The sequence below is a fragment of the Eptesicus fuscus genome, chromosome 19, assembly GCF_027574615.1.
Source record: "Eptesicus fuscus isolate TK198812 chromosome 19, DD_ASM_mEF_20220401, whole genome shotgun sequence".
Classification (NCBI taxonomy): domain Eukaryota; kingdom Metazoa; phylum Chordata; class Mammalia; order Chiroptera; family Vespertilionidae; genus Eptesicus; species Eptesicus fuscus.
In genome coordinates this window covers 16,512,215-16,533,631 of record NC_072491.1, presented here as the reverse complement: position 1 = coordinate 16,533,631, position 21,417 = coordinate 16,512,215, and the positions used below count along the sequence as shown (strand labels likewise).

Genomic DNA, 21,417 nt, shown 5'->3' with positions numbered 1-21,417 from the left:
AAGAAGTCTGCGTGAATGAGGTTGGGGTGGGCAGGGAGCGCACCAAGCCGACTACCATCTTCCCTTAACGACCTGCCCGAGGTCCTTAGTGCCAATGGGCTCCATCCACCATCACGGCACTCCCATAAGCAACATCTCTCCTGAGAGCTTTCCTGGTTCTTGCTGCTTTTCTTGCCATTCTTGTCCTGGTTTTCTGACCTCTCCTTGGCCCGGATTTCTCTCATTAGACCAAAGAACACCTTGTCCACGTTGGCCCGAGTCTTGGCCGAGGTCTCCACGCACTGCACGGCCCGCTCCTCTGCTTTGCTCCGCGCCTCAGGTGCAGCGGGACATGCATCATCTTCAGCCTTAACTCGGAGGATCTGCACTTCTTCTCCATCCGGGACCACTTTCTTCCGGCAACCGTCAGCTCTGGGAGGTTCATAGTCTTCTGCGAACTCATCCTTCACAAACTCATCCTTCACGGACTGAAGCGTCAGGGCCGACTTGCCAACCCCCGCACTGCCATCCGTGATCACCTTGTGCAGGGCCAGGGAGCGCTGGCTCTTCCTCTTGCTTGCAGCCACCCTGCTGGTTTGCTGAGGTTGTGACACGTGACAGAAGACCCCGATGAAGAGCTGGGACACGTCCGGTGTCGCCTCGGCCATGGGCACCCCTCTCCCTGGCCTCCTCCACCGGCCTGACCCCCCGCAGTCCCCAGCCGACTGATTTGTCATTGACTTGGCGGGGGTGGGGGCAGGGGGTGGGGGGACATCGCTTCCCCATCCCTGAGCGCATCCTCAGCTTTGCCTCTGCAGCCCAGCCTCTAGGCCTAGTTCTTTATTCCGTGGATTTTTAACCCTTTGCACTCGCTTGCTTTTTTCTCGATTCCTTTATTCTACTCGGGATTTAATTTTTTTAAATACCCCGGATTTTACAAAGCGCGGCAGTAGAATAAAAAAACTGGAGTTTCTTTTCATACAAACTTATTTATTTGGATTTTTTTATATTACAAATTATTGATACATTCAAAGAGTAATTTTAATCTCTATAATTTTTCATGGTGTGATATTTTTTGAAACATTCACCCACATAAAGACCTGGTTTACATTCACATGTTTCGCAAATATAAATTGTCTCTCTTCTTCCTCCTTTGATTTTTCTGTTAGAACAAACAACACAATCTTTGTGTTTTTTGTTAGGGTGAGGTGTGATTATATGGAGCTTTCCATCTAAACGTTGCTCTAAGTTAGTGGATAATAATCTACCCCTGGAAGTTAGTGTACCATCTCTGAATTCTCCAACAAGATCATGTACTAGCTTCCTAATAAATTTCACATGCGTTATCGGTTTTTCATTTTTTCTTTTTTGGCATCAGTTGAGACGGCATTTACATTTTACTTGTCCTTTCATGCTAATGAAAACAAGAAAAGATACTGGAAAAATAGACAAAAATCTCCCTTCCCCCCGCGGTGAAACTACGTGTTGAGTGTGGCTCGACATACGAGCGGCTACCGATGCTAACCGTGTGGAGTCACACTGGACATCCGAGTGCAAAAGGTTAAAAGTGTGGATGACCCCATGAAATCCACGCAATATTATACCCAACTATGATTTAGCTGCATATAGAGTCTTAAAACAGTGTGATCATCTGTGGCATACCCTTCAGGGTCTCATGGTTAAAATTTCTATGTGTTTCTCCGTTTGTTATTTAAATTACAGGAGACTCGTTCTTTACCTGACTGGAGATTTTATTTAAATAAAATTTATTTTGAGATCTCCCCCACTCAGGCTACCAGGACTTGCTTATTGGATATGATGCCTGTTAATGGAAACATTTAATTTATAATCAGGCACTGTTATTAGATCTAGTGTACTTTTTAAAATTCAATCCTCATACCAGGCATATGACGGTTCTGTACACACAAATTACCACAGACATTTGTTTTTCTGTATAGATTTGCTGCCCCAATAACATATGAGGAAACAGTCTTACCCCTTCCTTGAAGCTGTCTCTACCTCTAGGTCGGTCCAGGTGTGTGGTTACAGGTAGTTAAATTATAGACTGGAGTTGTCTCTGGAATGAGAACTGAGTTTTCTCAATTTGAACAGAGAACCTCATGAGTGGTTTCCAAATGCTCTAAATAGGGACGACATTGCTTTCCGGGTCCCACAAATACTTGTTACTGGGGAATGTGGGTAAATACAATCATAAAGACTGCCAGGATCAAGAGTAGCTTACAATAAGAATGAACAGGATTGGGGACCCAGACTGGAAAAGTAAAACTTTTACCAAGTGAAAAAATTTTAACATCAAATAATTTAGGGATTAAAAGTATATTATTCTTTTACTTGAGTTTCACATATAGTTTTTCTGGGGCTCTCCAACAGTACTTTTTCTTCATAATTAACTCATGCCTCCTATTTGGTCAAAGGAAATTTTTATTTCTCCTAATATTTTTGGTGAATCATAAAATCATAAGTTCTTGATCTGGTTTAGTAAGTGGGAAATCTCATGTGTTCATACTATTTTTCCAAATGTTTGGCTTTTTTTTTTCCCAAGATTTTTTTTTTTTTTTTGTATAAACCCAGTACTAAAGTAAACTTCACAGTTACTTGGGCTTCATCAAAAAAATATTCAAGTCTTTTATTTGTAGTGTCTTCATAGTGGTTATGACAAAATATATCTGGAGTCAGAGGGAGGTATGATTTACTGATCAAATTTTTTTTGCTTTATTTTATTTCTTCCTATCTCCGATTTCATCTGCTAGGAGGTGGGTGGCCGCAGAGATAGCACCATAAAGGCTTGGTCCATTAAAACCAACGCCAAAAAGGAATTTTCATTAACAGGTCAAATCTGCTAATGTTGTTGAGTGGTAAGGATTTTGATTTCACACTTAAGTAATCTATTCCCTAGTTCCATTATACACATTGCTTGGAAGTGAGAGCAAAGTAAAGTTTCATTTTATATTCATCTTATGTACCCACTTTTAGACAATTCTAGTTGTGAAATGTATTCCCTGAGCAAATATATTGGGACTATGGACCCTATATATTTGAACAACATTCTGCACACAACTACTAATAGTGACTGCATTGATTAACCAGAAAAGTGATCCCATATAACCTGAATGAGAATGATATCCAAATTTACTTTTTATCTGATGGCATAATATCCCCCAGTAATAGATATAGAAGTATTGTTATACATATGAAAAGATACTCAACCTCATCCATAATAAAAAGAAACGCAAAACCCATTCAAACTGAGCTGTAATTTTGCATATAGTAGTATAAGACCAGCGAGAGCAAACCATTGAATAACATTATGTTAATGAGGAAGGGAGTGCCAAGTGTTGCAACTCCTATGGAGGGTAATATAGCTCCCGGAATTACAAATTCATTTCTATGACCCAGCATTTCCCTGTCTAGAAATTATTTTACAGCTGTACTTGTGCTGTGCAACATGATATGTGCAGAAGAATATTCATTAAAGCATTATAGCTGTCATAGCACAAGACTAGGAGCAACTTAAATGTCAGTCAATATGAGGGAAATGAAATACAGAATGGTACATTCATACAATGAAGCACCGTGCAGTCATTTCAAAATAGCAGGGAAGCTTCCTTTGTATTGAAATGGAATGGTTTTCAAGATACATTTGGTATTAAAGCAAGATGCCAAACTGTGTATAGTATACAACAATTTATTTTAAAAAAAAAAAGTGAGACTAATAAAATTTGCTCCTTAAGAATAAAACATCTCTCGTGGACACGAGAGAAAATAGTAACACCAGTGACCTCAAAATAAGGGGACAGGACTAGGAGAGAGTGTTTTCATTATTATGTGTCTTTTTGTATGTTATGAACAATGAAATTTGTGACTAAATAACCTAATCAAAACATAAATGCAGTTAGGAAAAAAAAATAAAGAAAATAATGCATTTTCCCAATCAGTGATCTTAATCCATCAAGATTTAAAATATCATTCCAATATAAGCAATAATAATAGGCCTAGGACTGTAGTCGGGACAAGTCCATTTAGGTTCTGACATCTACAATTAACCTGCAGGACCTATGGGTGTTCATATTGGACCAAATTGGCTACTTAAAGGGGAGTCAGTTAGATAGATTACCCAGTTCCTCTTCTTCCCCAGTCTCAGTCGTAATTTCAATCACTCCTTCTGGGTCCTGGTAGTTTCTTACTTATAATTGTGGTGCAGCAGGCAAGCACCAGAGGTCTGTTTTGTATTCCACTATCATCCTTCACAGTATCCGTCTTTCATAGCCAAGCCAAAGCTCCTCCTTCCAGCAGCGTTACTATAAATACACAGTAAAGGAGACATAAATCCGCCACAGAGAATATCTTCAATCCTGCGTAGCCAACGAAAAAACTTATCATAACTCAAACTCTGAATCCTTGCTTCTCTAGTCCCTCATTGGTCCAAGGAGTCCTTCTCATTATCTTGGAATCAGTGCTTCCTCTGACTCTGTATCTAAAAGCCCCTGAAATGATTATGAAACAGGAATTTTTAGGGGTGAAAAAGACAGGTTTAGGAAATTAAGGGGACCATGGAGGAAGCACAGGGCTGCAGAGCAGCAGAAGGTATATCTCCACAGAATAGGGGAACTGAACAGCTGCAACAGATCCATTTCCATAGAATGAGGGAGGTGGGAACAGCAGAAGGTCTAAATTTACAAAATAAAGGGAAGGAAACCCCTCATTCAAAGGGAGAAGAAAAAACCCCACAGGGTATAGGAAAACAATAAGGAAGGAGGGAAGGAAAGCCTCACGTGTTCCAAGTGAGGTTCTACCTTTGAACACAGTAGTAGTTACTATAGTAACCAGACTAAGGAAATAGTGACCAATCAGAGGGAATATCAAGGCACAGAGACCTACAGCCTTTATAAACTGTGGAAAGAGGGACTCGGTGGGACTCTTTCCCCCTCCCCACGGGGGAGTCTGTGCTGTGAGATTCCCCTTCCCCACGTGGGAATCTGTACTTGTTCTTCAATAAATTCCACGTTTGCTATACCACCTTCCACGCGTGGATTCATTCTTCGACTCCACCGGACAAAGAGGCCCGGGAACTATCCTGCCCAGGTGAACACCACGTGTTTCAGTCCAAAAATTCTGTTTCAATTATATTTATATATTTTCTACAAAATGCCTGGACTCTGGCATAGGACTAACGTCTTTCCAGAAAGACTTGGTATTGTACATGGAGAGAAGAAAATCGGGCTATTTATTCTTCCCCTGAGACTGATTACATTGGAATTATTTCCCTTAGCATTACCCGTTAAAATTGAAAGGGAGTGCTGGGAGGGTCCATTATTAAGCCACCTTTCCTGTTGCTGGTTCTGCAGACTCGGGAAGTCTAGAATAATATACAGATATTTAATTCAGGCTCAAGAAGCGCATTTCCCACCCACCCCAGGTGCACAGGAATCCTGTGGCCTTGGTGAGGTGGGGAAAAGGTGCTTCAGAGTCTAGAAGCGTCCTTTTGGTCTTTTCAAATTATTCTCACGTCACCAGAAGGTCAGGGTCTTTGGGAAAAGGCACTGGATACCTCACAAGGTTGTCCCTCTTGCTACTCCAAAGAAACAAGCCCACCTTTTTGGACTCTTTTTTTTTTTTCCTCCTCCCTCTTTCATCCATTAATACTTTGTTCCTCTCTCCCAGATTTCCACATTTCTCCTCAGCCTCTGATGTGTTTTCTGTCACTTTGTTCCACTCTGTTCCACGTTGGGTGAAGAAGGTAGGATGGGGCAGGGATCACTGAATCTTACTGCCCAAATAATCAAACCTCCAACACTCAGGATTATCTCCTGTGATGCTGGAACAGTCTGCTTCTTCCTCTGACTTGAAGGACATTCCCAAATGCTACTCTGCTCTCTGTTTTTAGTAGGTGCTAGACCGGAGGAAGGGGGAACCTCACTCTGCTCTACCAGGTTTTTTTAAGAGAAAGAAGTACCCAGCATTTGGTCCTATCATAAAAGCATGCTTGTTTAATTAGAGTCAAATTAACTAGATATCCTATAGCTCTAGCTGCCTCTGACTTTGCTGTGCTCTGTAAGTTTCTGTTTTGCTCAAGAAATGTATCTTATCTTCTTTATCAGCTTTTCCTTCACCTAGCACTTTGATTAATTAGGATAATTAAAACTACGCAAATATGAACACCAGAAAACTAATTTGTTTTCATTCAAGTTTGAGTTACAGAATTCAAACTTGTCCCGCTAGGCAAAAATATGCAGCCAAATTCAGAAGATGCTTTGGGAGCCTGGAGAAGGCCAGTCAGCATTTCCAGGGACCGATGCAGGCTTAAGATCATCGAAATGACCTTAGGGGAAGGAAGAAGTAATTGTGAAATAGATATAAACATTTACGTATATTTCAAGGTTTGGTCTGGTGAGACTACAGACTCACTCCTCTGGACTTCTAAGTTTGAAGATATTGACAAGTCTGGAAAAATAATTTATAAATATTTAAAAGCATGTGCACAGTTGTAAATTTTGGGATCCATATTAAGATTAAGTTAAAAATGGGTATCTTGCATTTAAGAGCAAGAATGGAATGTCTACATTATAGGGGAAAGAAATTACTTATTCTATAATTATAATTCAATTTAAAAGCCATCTCTGCAGTAATTGCATATTAAACAGTACCAGCCAGTTAGCAGAGCCCATTGTATAACTGTATCATGTCCTAGATTTTCCATCTACTTCATTCCATATCTTTATGGCAATGTTAACCATTCAGACATCCAATCTCTAATGCTCTTGGGCACTGCCTACTGGTTTTAAGCAATTTACGATTATTTTAGGCTATACAAAATTGTCCATAGTAAAGTAAACCTTTCTCAGCTTGGCATGCCTTGTTAATTTGCCAATTGCTGAGTAACACTGTGTCTTCTCAAAATAGCTGTCTCTCCCTTCAACTGTATGTAATCTCCTCGGACTTTTGATTGGCCTTTACTTTTAGCAGGTTATTAGTGAAGGAAATAAACCAAATGTTGAAAACTTCCCAAACCTATGAACTTAACTACTATTCCCAGCACACCGAAAGCACTGAAATATTAATGTTTTTTGAATGAAGGTTGAATGAATATTTGATGAGATATATCTTTCAATTATGCTAGTGATTGATGACTTCTACTTGACATCCTGCTGGACACTGTGCCTTTCCTTTGTTTTTATTTGCTACCCTTGTTTAGGCCATTACAACACAGAGTTACACCTTTCCTCCAGTGGAAGAATGACAAGGCAAGAGAGAGAGAGAGGGAGAGTTATCACAGCCACACTTTAAAAATGGATTTCATAGATGAATATATATATATACACACACACACACACACACACACACACACACACACATACACTGAGTGGCCAGATTATTATGATCTCTGAACACATAATAATCTGGCCACTCAGTATATATATATTAGAGGCCCGGTACATGAGTGGGGTCCGGCCAGCCTGGCCAGGGGGAGGGGACATGGGCGATTGGCCGGCCTGCCTGCTGGTCAAACTCCTAGTTGAGGGGGCAATTTGCATATTAGCCTTTTATTACATAGGATATACACTGAGTGGCCAGATTATTATGCATTCAGAGATAATAATCTGACCACTCAGTGTGTGTGTGTGTGTGTGTGTATATATATATATATATAATTAAAAAAATTGAATCCTGCCATTTATGACAACACAGATGACCCCCCTAGAGGTTATTATGCAAGTGAAATAAGCCAGACAGAGAAAGGCAAAGTATCATATTACTTACATGTGGAATTTTTAAAAATAAGAATAAACAAAACAAAATGAAAACCAACTCATAGAAACAAAGGACAAACTGATGGTTGCCAGAGGGGATGGGGGATAGGTGACTGGTGCAAAGGTGAAGGGGAAGAGAGTCCACACCAGTGTGGTAACTTTGCACAGTCACAGGCGGTACTAGACTTAGTGTGCGGAGCGCATAGTAAGACATGTAAATTTTGAATCACTATGTTGTACAACTGAAACTAATATAATGTATGTCTATTATAATTTAAGACAAATAAATAAAAATAACTTGAACATTTTTTTAAATGGACTAACTGAAATCGCCACGTGTACGGAGTTCACAGATATATGTATACAAACTAACACATATACCTTACTAATAGGGAAAATGTAGCTGAGATATAAAGAAAAAGGAAAAATAATAGCTGAAATAAATCAGAAAGAGAACTCTGGTTAGCGCATTTTCTAGCCATTCTTCTCTGCTGCAGCATCAGGGCAAGTTCACTCCTTAGCTCTGAACGCTTTTAAAGGTTTTAACAAAGTAGAAGTCACAGACTTCGCTGAAATCTTTTATTCAAAAAGACGGGCTGATTTACAGTTATATAAAAGAAAGATCGCTAGTACAGGCTAGGCTGATGTGTGACCTAATTTGGACAAGACCCAGTGGATTTCATCCCTCCAAGAGCATAACTTGCTTCAGGGTAATAGGCCTGGTCTAGCTTCTTCATTTCATCCCCAGGGCCAACATTATGACTTTTGTGGGTGCTAGGCACTGCCTTTATTGGTCTCTTTCTCCATAAAAATATTTTTAGAGTGTTATAAAGAAAAACATGTCAATATTATATACTAAAATGTATTCTTCAACATGAACATTCTTTTTTTTTCTATTGATTAAAAAAAAATCAAACATTTTTTTTTTGTGAACCCCAAAAGGTAATAGAGCCCTAGGCACGATCCTTCCTGTGCTCCTTGGACGGTCGGCCTTGTCTATTGCCGTATGCCAGCTGCAAAGAAAGATGAGTCACAGTGCTGGAGCTGGAAGAATCTTTAAATAGGGGGTTCAATGTTTTCTTAGGTTCTGGGCCAAATAAACATCATATTGAAATAAATAATAAACTATTGGGACATTTCTAATTCGTGGAATTCAAGGATGGATGGTTTTTCTTTAGAGACTTAAATTTGAATAAAAAGTCATAGCTTTGCAAAGGACTAGTTATAAATGGGTATACGTTAATTAAGTATCAACATCTTTTAAAGTAAAATTTATACTGAAGTATATAATACAATGTGGCAAAAAGTACACATTAAAATTGAACAGCTCAATGAATTATCACAAAATGAATATCCTCAAGTAAAAACATCCTACCAGAAAATGCTATCAGGCATTTCAACACAGGCGATATAAAAATATGCTTTAGAATTTGGAACTGAAAGTGTGAAAAGTGTGGCTTAATATATTCTTTGAGTCTAAAAATAAATGACTCTAAAATAAATGTGTAAGTGTTCCATTTTATTTTATGCTATCTAGTCATGTATAACACATACCACTCATCCTGTCACTGAACTCTCCTCCTGATCCTTGAGGCCACACCTGACCTTCACCTTATTCCTCAGCTGCATATCAGTCCTGACCTCCCTTCGCTTTATCAATGATATGCCTGCTCCTGACACTTCCCCTGCCATTCATTCATTCAGAAATAGTGGAGGACCTAACACTATGTGCTAGGTGCTAGGGCTATAGCAGTGAAAAAGTCTACCATCCTGGCGCTTTACACTTAATACAAGAGACATAGACATTTCATGAATAATTACTAAATCCAATCTTGATATATACTAAAAGGGAGAAAATCATCATGCCATGAAAGCGAATAACAGGGAGACCTAGTCTACTTCTGGTGGCAGTGTATTCATCTTTCCCTTTTTATTAGACTAAAGATGATAATGGTCATACTAATGACCAGTGGCAACTAGAATGAGTATAAGAAGCATAAACAGTTTCATGCTAAATAATGAATGGAATTGTAAACCCTTATACTGTTTTTGTTGGTTCTAAAGAGTTTGGATTTTTATCTTTCAGAATTTCAGTGTCAAAATAACAGCATTTTAATGTCTGTGGTATCCAAATCACTGTGTCAAATGCCTTTATTTGTTTGTTTGTATTCTCTTTCCCTTTCCCTTTCCCTTTCCCTTTCTCTCTCTCTTTCCCTCTCTCTCTCTCTCTCTCTCTCTCTCTCTCCCTCTGTCCCTCCCTCCCTCCCTCCCTCCCTCCCACCAAAGCAAATCCTCCAATAACAATTTTCAACAACTCCCAGATCTCCACATTTTTTCTCTTTATTTCAAGAAGAAGCGGCTACCAGAAATTCCTCATAAAGATAAACCAAATGGAATCAGAAAAAGGCAATCACATTGCTGCCAAATTGATCCCTTCAGCCAACATTATTTGTAAACCTCCAACAGGAGCTAGTTCACTAAATCACATGAGCATTTAATGTGTATTTCCGGGTCTGACCTCTGCTTTTGTGGCAACTGCTTAGTGAGCGCCTTAAGGCAGACCAACTTGACTGTTGTGGCTCTTTTTGCATGCAATCAGCCTCTTGTTCACAGAAATAGATGCATTTTCTGTTTTTCAATATATTTCTTTCTCATTAGACTCAGCTAATGAAGTTACAATTTCTCAATATCCTTGGCTTGTTTTACTTAAAAAAATACGGTTTTATTGATTTTAGAGAGAGAGGAAGGGAGATGGAGAGAATGAGATAGAAACATCAGTAAGAGAGAAACATTGATTGGCCACCTCCTGCACAGCCCCAACTGGGATTGAGCCCGCAACCCCAGGCATGTGCCCTGACCAGGAATCAAACTGTGGACCTCTTGGTGCATGGATTAATGCTCAACCTCTGAGCAACACTGGCAGGGCAATTCAGAGATCCCTTTAGAAATCTTCCCTATAACTTTGTGGTTGGTCTTGGTGAAGTACTTTCCATGTACTTTACCGATCCTTGTACGTTTCCTTACCCATTTCCACCTTGGAAAACCATATGTTTTTAATATGTCAACTATTTCCCGTGGGTCCCCAACAACTACATTATTAAATCTCCCTGGGAAAAAAAAAAATCTCCCTGAGCCTCAGTTTACTCATGGGCATAGGAATACTAACAGTTACACCAAAGAGTTCCTATCAGAGATTAAATGATATTACCTCCATAATACGGTCTGGTATCTGACACACAGTAAGTGCTCCATAAATGTAACACTATAAATATTAGAGTCTGAAACATAACTGGCATAGCAAGGAGTGTGCGCGGAGTATTCTTCCCATTTTTACACAAAGGAGCCTTTTTTTCTATATAAATATAGCCTAACACATAGAAGTAGAAAGAAAATGAAAGAATATCAATGGCTACAAATGTAACAAGAAGCATTGCTTCTCTGAAGATCCCCACTTTCCCCTACCGAGCCCATTCATCTTTTTCTCCCTGGCGTCTGTTCATTTAAGGATGAATAATAGGCACTGCTTCCCAAGCTGAAAGCATTGCACCTTCATTCATGTTATGAGCAATATAATTACCTGACTAAAGGCTATTTAAAACACGGTATCACTATTAAATGCGTATTAGCATGTACACAGTTTAACATAAATTCTTTATGCATGTTATTTCCAAAGTGCATATTCTCTCCTTAGAATTTGCACAGACTTCTATGCATTGCTTATGAAACCGTTCTGTGCTTACTTGCTTTCATATTGCTCTTCTCTGTGAGACTTTTTTACCCACAGCACCTGGCAGAGCTGTCTTCCACATAGTAGGCACTTAATACATGTTTGTTGAATGGATGGCACATATTCGTTAGCAGGGACTATTGTTTTTACTTAGGAGACACAGATGGCTCGGCAGATGGCATGTAAGGTCATGCAATGCCTTCCCGGGGAGCCTGAAGTTATTCACAGAAAGCCATTGCGTCACCGCTGTGACCAGCTTGAGCACTCCTGTGAATCTGAGCAGACACATTAGCTGGGAATAGGATGATTAGTGGGGAAGAGTTCAGCATCCTGCTCCCTGTTTCAAAAAGACAATATACAACATTTAAAAGACATAATGACCTAGAGGACGCCACCATAGGTCAATGAAAGTCATACCTTAAGTTGAACTACAATCAAGGTCAAGGGCACCAGAAATATTTGTAATCCTTTTTTCTTCCTAACAGATCTTTTGGGATTAGATAATGAACATTTTAAAGCAATGGACAAACAAGAAATGGTGATTATACACTATTTGAATTTATGGTTGAAAACATATCAACAAACAAATCCAAGGTCTACTGAGAATTCCTTCATTGACAACATATTCTTTTAAACAGACTACTGTCATTATTCAAAAGATATAGAGTGATCTAAAAAGTGTAGGTAGTTAATATTTCCTCATTGACTTGTAATGATGCAAAGGGCAGAGCATTTTTAATCTTTACCCACCAAACCTTTATTTCTCATGCCAAAAAACTGTAGTACCAAATGCCTTGCAGTGCACTGAACATGGAACATCCCTTTACGCCGGGCATCTGCCACTGCTCTACCTCTGCCTAAAATGCTATCCTCTCCCTTCTGGCTATCTAAATCCTGAATGTGAAGCCTTCTGTGATTATGCTAAGGTAGGATAATTACCCCTCTTGGTGCTTCCCCTATGAAAATGTCAGGAACCTGAGTGAATGGCATCAGCAGGCAAACACATATAGATAGTTAAAGTTATTTTGAAGTAGTCCAGCCATACAGGGTTTCTATAGTCTCCCATTTTTTAATTAAATTTATTGTGGCAATAATGGTTAATAAGCATGTAAGTTTCAGGAGTATGATTCCATGATACACCATCTATATATTGCATAGTGTTCCCACCACCAGTCAAATCTTTTCCCATCATCATATATTTGACCCCCTTAACCCTTTATTACTCCCCCACCCTCCTTCCCTCTAGTAACCACCATACTGTTGTCCGTGTCCATATGAGTTTTTTTTTTTTTTTTTTTGCTTGTTTATTGTTCATTTGCTGCTTTCCGTTTTATATCCCTCACATGAGTGAAATCATATGGCTCTTAACTTTGGGCAGAGGACCTGAATAGACACTTCTCCCAAGAAAACAGACAAATGGCTAACAGATATATGAAAAGATGCTTAACTTCACTAGAACTTAGAGAAATGCAAATCAAAACTACAATGACATACCACCTCACACTTATTAGAAAGGCTATTATCACATTTCCCCCCAATAGTCATGGTAATACTGGAGGTGCCCCTAAGGTATTTCCTGGCTCCATTTATACTCTTCCCTGTTCCCACTATGAAGCAAATACTTTCTAGAGGATATTTTGATGTAGTGCAGAGGACATCAAATGTAGGTCTTGTTTACTCAGCTTCTGGTCATACCGCCGGTGGACAGCCCCCACCCTTCAACCCTCTTTGGAGATGGCCTCAGCTAGAGGCCGCTGCCAGCCAAGATGGCTTTCTGTGCTAACCCAGATTCCTTTCTCCAACTTGAGACAGCTACCCATAGAGTAGACGGAGGCTTTGGCTGAGGCTGCACTGCTGCTATTGCTCCCCCTGCCCAGTTGCTTTCTTTCCCTTCCTCAGGCATTAAGCCCCAGAGGTCTTCCTAATAAACTTCCTGTATGTTCATCTGTGTCTCACAATCAAGGAACCTCATCTGTGACAGTTGGTAGAAAGGGTGATCCCTGGGGATGGGATTTGGAGCAGGACCACACAGCTCTTTGGCATGCAACATGGACCTCATGACCAGTGGTAGGTGGGACACAGAGAGTCCCTGTCACAAGATGTTGTTAAGAGTTTCACCGGCAGAAAACAGGGATGGCATCCAGGGAGAAGGGACTCACTAGCTGCTATGATGTGTGAATTTTAGAAGTACGGGGAAAATGCTAACTACAAAGAAGATGGAGTTGGGTGGCTCTGGCTAAGCTTGATTGATGCTTTGGGAAAATACCACCAACAGCTGAGAATGATTAATCTTTATTTCAAAGCGAGTTTTGGAAGCCAGAGGGCCTCCTTGGTCGCATAGAAGAAGACCTGATCTCCTGCAGCAGAAAAATAGAGGAACCCAGGACCAGGGCCAAAACTGAACTGTAGTCAGAATCCAAATCCTTTCAGGGCAGTTCTGCTACCAAGATCAGGGCTTTGGTTGAAAACAAAAAATGGGACCATGAACCACGGGGTGGGATTGATGTCCTAAAAATCTTGAATTTCCAGATCTTCTTGAGACCTTTGGATTTTAAAAAGGCTCATTTTCACCTATAAAGACTAGGAACTCTCTTTCACTTGGAAATAATGTAGAAACCTGCCCCCTGAAAGACACCATGTCTTCCCCCCATTTCTCTAGAATCTGTCATCACTCCCTCCTGTGCACTAGGCAATAACTAGGGTTGAATTACAACATAACCTCAGTTAGGGACATCCTGGGGCCTGTTGAGGAAGGAAAGGGACTACAGTTCCCAATCACTGCAGGACCTGCTGACATGCACCCTTAGGAGCTGGGGGAGTAAATATGGCCTTGAATTTTGGTAGTGCTTGATTAGGTTGGGCAAAACATAAGGGTTGAATAAAGGAGAGTTTTAATTTATTTGGCATAGAAGATTGACCACCTTGGCAAGAACTTGGGGAGATGGTGAGGACAAGCTACTAGCCATGGACCACAGATGAGGTATGAATGCCAGAGTTTACAAGACATAGTGCAACAAGGGATTAAAAGACTCAGAGATACAGGTATGGTAGAGGGAATATACTATGAATCCTATATAATAAAGAGCTAATATGATAATCAGGTGGAACAGCAGAACGACCATCCAGATGACCTTCCGGACGAAGCTGGGGCTGCGAGGGCCAGCTGAGGCAGCAGGGCTGTGAGGGCCAGCCAAAGTTGTGAGGGGCTGCAAGGGCCGCTGAGGCAGCTGGGGCTGCAAGGGCCCCTTGCACGAATTTCGTGCATCGGGCCTCTAGTATATTATACATGGCCACAAGTCTCACCAGGGGGTCTATGTCCCATAAAAGAGCCCAGAGGATACACCCTCACTAAAGCAATACAGAATGTCCTGGTGAGAGCGGTACCAGCAATACTGAAAAGGGCAAGGGCGGCCATCTTCTGTAGGCTAGGGCTGATAGCAAGATTTGCAGTGAGGAGGCAAAGATCCTTGAAACAACAGTGTTCAGTGGTAGTACTTTTTTTGTCCCCAAGTCCATGACCATAAAGTGGAACCATTAGTTCTTTACAAAGTTGACTTAAGGACAACTCATCTTTTAGGCAAAAAGGACAAAGTCATCTACTGTCCAAGGTTCTGCCTACTGATTAGACTTGCCTTATGCATTGCCTTTTGTTTGTTTGTTATTCCTCACCTGAGAATATTTTCCCATTGATTTTCAGAGAGAGTGGAAGGGACCGGGAGAGACAGAGACAAACACCATGTGAGAGAGACACATCAATTGGTTGCCTACCGCACGCGCCCTGACCAGGGATCAAACCTGCACCCAAGGTACTTGCCCTTGACCAGAATCGAACCTGGGACCCTTTAGTCCATGGGCTGACACACTAACCACACAAACCAGCTAGGGCTTTATTTTTATTTATTTATTTATTTATTTATTTATTTATTTATTTATTTATTGCAGGTTACAGAATACCAGTTTCTTATCTCTCAAGGGTGATAGAATGTTTCCTACCTCCCAGATTTCCTAGAGGTTCTGTGTTGCAGACACTCCTGATAGCATTTTCTGTAAAGTTGGGATTCTTACCACCAAGAGAAGCTGACTTTGGCTGAATTACACTGAAAAATAATGTATTGAACACATATTGGGTTACTTGAAGAACTTTGGCAAGAACAAGGAACCAGTAAGAAAATGGAAGTATAAAAGATAACAGTGTAGCCAGAAGCAAAAAAGAAAACCAGTTGTGAGAAGCAGTCCAGCAAGAAGACTAGCAATGATGCCACTAGACATGAATGCTGCAGCTTGCACCCACACTGTTGCTGGCACTGGGCACTGGCTGTCGCCATGGCAATACTTCTAATCCTACCTTCGGACACCGGATGTTGCTGCTGCTGCTTCTGCAACAGAAATAATTCTCTTGTCTGCTTCTTTATGTCACTAGCTCCAGACTCCAAATCCAAGTCAGGAACATCTGATTGGTTGAGTGTGAACCTTAGGTCTGAAGAGTAAGTAGCCACCTCAGAGAGCAACGAACTGAGGGTTTTTGTTGTTTGTTTGTTTTTTATGGTATAGCAGCAGAGGGACTCAACTTCCCACTAACACTCATGTTCAGAGAATTTCCGAAACATAAAAGGGAGGTCAGATATTAGACAAGAAAGAAAAAGACACATGCCTCCATATAAGATCTCTCTGCTTTTCTTTTCCTGGTTCTCTTCTCCCACTATATTACATGCCAGTCTTCTGCAGGAATATATGTATGTCCTAGGATTCGAGATAATAAACTCCCTAATCTGAAATATGCTAACCTACAGTCTGAACTTCAGGGTTCTCTGAAGAACTGCAAAGATAAATAGCTAAGTAAGGAATTAGTTATTTTAGGTGGATAAATGCATACAAAGGGAACGCCAAGTTACAGAAAAACACAGATGTTTTCAGTCTGAGAGTTATTTGTTTTAGTAGCTAAGGTCCACAATCAGTTCCACAGTGTTAGAAATTGGCACTGTATTGTATGAATAAAAGTGAGTTATGAAAAACAATTGTGTCATAGCCATTAGAAATGAAGTTAAAAAATCCAGATTAACAAAACCAAGTAAATATTTTGAAGATATTTGAATCTGAACTTAAGGTCTTTCATAAAAGAGTGAGTCATAATGAGTGAAAAATAACTTCACATCTTCTGAGGCAATTTCAAATGAGATGTTTAAATATATTTTGGGGCCACACCTCAACTCAGCTCACTGAGATCTTCTGAGGAAGTGACATTTAAGCAGGATTTGAGAATGCCTGTTGTATTTTGGGCACTTTTTTTTGGCTGAAGACACAAAGATGAATACAACCCATTGTTGAGAGTTTAGGAAATCTTACTGAGGATCACTGAAGAGGAGTCTAGAAGCTGAAAAAGAAAAAAGAATTAAAAAGCAGGAGGATAGTTTAAAGGAACTTTGGGACAACATGAAATGTAACAACATATTGGTAGCAGGAGAAGAATATGAGCAAGGAGTAGAGAACCTGTTTAAAGAAATAATGACAGAAAACTTCCCTAACCCAGTGAAGGGAAAAAATCAGACAAATTCAGGAAGCACAGAGAGTTCTAATCAGGATCAACCCAAAGAGACCCACTCCAATATACATCATAATAAAAATGTCAAATATTAAAGACAAAGAAAGAACCTTAGAGGCAGCAAGAGAGAGACAGAAAGTTACCTACGAAGGAGTACCCATTAGAATGTCAGCTGATTCCTCAACAGAAACACTTCAGACCAGAAGGGATTGCATGAAGTATTCAAAGTAATGGAAAACAAGGATCTGAACTCAAAACTACTCTATCCAACAAGGCTCTCATTTAAAATTGAAGGGGAAATAAAGAGCTTCTCAGAAAAAAAAAAAGGCTAAAAGAGTACATCACCATCAAACCAGCATTGCAAAAAATGTTAAAGGGAGTGCTTTAAGAAGAAACTGAGAGAAGGAAATATAGGTATAAAGAAAAAGAATAGCAGTAAATAAGTACTTATCAATAATAACTTAAATGTAATGGATTAAATGCTCCAATCAAAAGACATAGAGTATCTGAAAGGATAAGAAACCATGACCCACATATATGCTTTCTACAAGAGACCCACATCAGAACAAAAGATTCACACAAACTGAAACAAATAAAAAGTAGGGATAGCAATACTTATATGTGACAAAACATATTCAAAGAAAAAAACCACAAAAAGAGACAAAGATGGCCACTACATAATACTAGAGGGATTGATCCAACAAGAAGATACAACCCTAGTAAACATATATATACCCAATATAGGAACACCTAAATATATAAATACTAGAGGCCCGGTACACGACATTCGTGCAGGAGGTAGGGGTGGGGGATCCCTCAGCTCAGCCTGCATCCTCTCACAGTCCGGGACCCCTCGGGGGATGTCCGCCTGCCAGCTTAGGCCCACTTAGGGGAGGGCCTAAGCCGGCAGGCAAACATCCCCCAAGGGGTCCTTAGTGCTGCTGCGGAGGCTGGGAGAGGCTCCAGCCACCTCCGCTGTGCTCGCCAGCCATGAGCCCAGCTTCTGGCTGAGTGGCGCTCCCCCTGTGGGAGCATACTGACCACCAGGGGGCAGCTCCTGCATTGAGCATCTGCCCCCTGGTGCTCAGTGCGTGACATAGCAACCGGTCATTCTGCTGTTCGGTTGATTTGCATATTAGGATTTTATTATATTTGGCCTCTAGCTTCCTTTTATGTATGAACCACACTAAATTTGGAGAAGAGATGAAAACATGAATACATACATTAGGGAAGAGAGACATGGTGGATCTAAAAAACTCTCCATTTACATATGACTCATAGTATTAATGACCAAAAGAAAATTGCCACAGACTTATCTTAGGACTTGGCTGGCTTCACCATCCTGCCAAGCAGATGTGTGAGCAAAAACTATAGTTAGGACATATGAAGCAGGTAGTAGGGCAAATCTGGAAAGATCATGGCACCCTTCAGATTCATTGTAAACACCACATAGTGGGCCTGGAACATGGGTTCTAAAACAGAAATTGCATGGGTAGATCATTGCTGTGCATGATACATGCTCACAGATATTATAGTCTCCAGGATAATTCTTCCCAGGCCTAGTTAAGCAGCCCTCACCAAGAGGTGAAAGCATGAATACATACATTAGGGAAGAGAGACATGGTGGAGTTTTTAGGTTCATCTAAAAACTCTACCAGTGGAGTTTTTAGGTTCATCTATCATCTATTCTGTAAGAGAGTCTCTCTGTCTCTCTCTGTCTGTCTCTTTCTCTCTCATCTATGTATCTACTTCCATTATCATCATCTATTATTTATTACAGAGAAATTTAAACATAAAAAGAAAATAATGAGCCTTTATGTACTCATTTCCCAGCTTCAATAAGGATCAATTGGTGGCCACTTCTATCCTTCCCATATTATTTTGAAGCAAATATTTGAGCACATAATTGGACTCCAAATATTCCAGTCAATATCTCTACAAGTTAACAATTCTGTAAAGAAATGCAACTGCAATACCATTATTACAAATAAAATGAGTAATGTTTACTTAGTATTACCAAATATCCAGGCTGTGTTCTATTTTACAGTTATCTCATAAATGTCACAAATATGAGTATTTGATGGGGGGAAGGGATGGCATCAAAATTTGGATAAGGTCCATGCATTATGATTAGGTGATAAATGTGTTTCTTTAAGTCTTTCTCCATCTGTACGTTCCTCCTTTATCTCTGTCTTTCTCTCCCACCTTGCAACTTATTTTTTTAAAGAAACCAGGTCATTTGTGCTGTCGTGTTTCCCAGCCTGGAGCTGTGAATTTTTCGAGAACAAAAAGGTAGTAATATATGAAGTGTGAGTGTTCACAGCCTGTGCTCCTGCCCTGCGAGAAGTCTGGCTTTGCAACGTAAGTGTTTGGGGTTTTGTGCCACAGGATCCCGGCAATGACAGAGAGAAGAGGGTGTGGGAAAAGCCAGGATGGATAATTTGCTCCTGAAATTGACAAAGAAAAGAAGAATGAAGGAGAAACACAGGAAAGCAGGTTAGGAAAAGCTTAGTCTAGAAGGAGCTTAGTGTGTGGCTGTGAGCAGCCATAGGTTGGGAGTTCAAATTGGGAGAGAAGGAGGTTTGGGGGAGTAGCTCACATTTTTATGGCTAATGCTGAGGTCACAAAAATAGAGAGAAGCTTTTATTTGTTAACTTTTTGATATAAATTATGTATATGCTTATCTGACCCCAACCTTTTGGTGTTTTTGAGAAGCCCAGGAAATATTAAAATTACTTTCATTTGTAATTCTTTTGATCATATTCCTACTTTTTTAATGTGACACTGAGTTGAAAAACTAGACCACATGGGGTCCCAATGACTTTGATCTATTTCTTCAGGTTCCTTCACGCAGATGGAAATCCCAGGAGGGATCCTTTTTACCCACTCTCCACACCCATGGAGGCTGGAAGTCAATGTTTGCTCCTTAACTTGTTTTTCCTCATTTGACCTACTCAGTAGGGCCCTGCATCAGTTGATGAGCTTTTGGCTGCAGTAATAAAACCTTCACTCAAAGTCATAAATAAAGCAAATTTATAATGTCATAGAATAAAAAGGTGTGAGATAGGGCAGGTTATTTATATACCTTCAATCAATTTTATCTTTAGCAGCTCAGTTTTGCCCTCCTTTAGCATCTCTCAGATGGCTGCAATAGGCCTGCGGGATGAGATGGAGGCCCTACAGGTCCTGAAGCTCAAGGCCAGCGGCCACAGCGGCCTTCCAGGATATCTACTAATTTTCTTCTGAGCAAAGGATGTGAGGGTTGGTACATTAGTGGGGGAAGACAAATATGGAAACAAATACCATGAAGACAACAAGCAGTTTTTGGCTGTCACCAATGGATCATATACACTACTGAAATGAATGGTGAAATGAATTCTGGGATGTGGATGGAAGCATGGTGCCCCCTGATTGGCATCTTGACATTGTTGGCTTCATTGTATGACTGATGATCCTCCAACAACAAAACCACCCACTGCTGCCTGACCGGTGTGTCTCAGTGGTTGAGCATTGACCTATGAACCGGGAGTTCACAGTTTGATTCCCAGCCAGGGCAAATGCCTGGGTTGCAGGCTCAATCCCTAGTGTGAGGCATGCAGGAGGCAGTCAATCAATGATTCTCTTTCATCATTGATGTTTCTATCACTCTCTCTCCCTCTCCCTTCCCTGTGGCACTCCAGAACAATATGTAACTAACTCCAACACTAGACAGAAGATTCAAAAGTGGGTCCCACCTTAAACATCCTACAAGTAAGGACAATGAAAAACAATTAAAAATATGGGACTTTTCATGTAACTGCACTTTTACTGCTCATTGTTAACCTGATTTAAAATATAATAGCTGCAGTAGTTTCGACAATCATATCTTCACCAAACAATATCCAGGAAACAAAATAATTTTTTCTTCTTCTGTGTTTCGCTTTATGATCAAAAATGCTTTTTCAAAAAGCATAGCTCATTTACCAGCTTTCCCTCCTTGTCTCAGTCTCCAGAATTGGGTGCCATGACTTCTCCTACGCCAGTCACTGGCAAGGGAAATAGAATTAACGTGATTCCATTGGTTTGTACTAACCAAGACCCACACTCTTAAGACGGGGGATTCTGACAACTTCTATGAGCACAAGGTCTTGTGGGAGAGCAAACATCTGAAGTGGGGTCTGCCATTGAGAAAGGGTGAGGTGGGAGGTCCATTTGCTTAAGCATCCAACAGCATCTTCTACAGGCCTTATCAGCCACCACAGATATAGGGAATACAAAATGACTATTGAAATAAAAACATTCAAAGAGACGAGAAAACTTATTAGAAACTTATTGACATTCTCCTCCAAAACTCTTGCCACAGACATACATACCCGCAGTTCCCCATTGAGTATCTTAGAACTGTAGAGTCTAGAACAGTTTAT

At 40.3% G+C, this 21,417-nt stretch overlaps 1 pseudogene; it reads left to right on the top strand.

The window, feature by feature from the left end:
- Positions 1-20,176: 20,176 nt before the first annotated feature.
- On the top strand, positions 20,177-20,768 carry LOC103292286 (NADH dehydrogenase [ubiquinone] 1 alpha subcomplex subunit 12-like; annotated as a pseudogene).
- Positions 20,769-21,417: the final 649 nt, after the last annotated feature.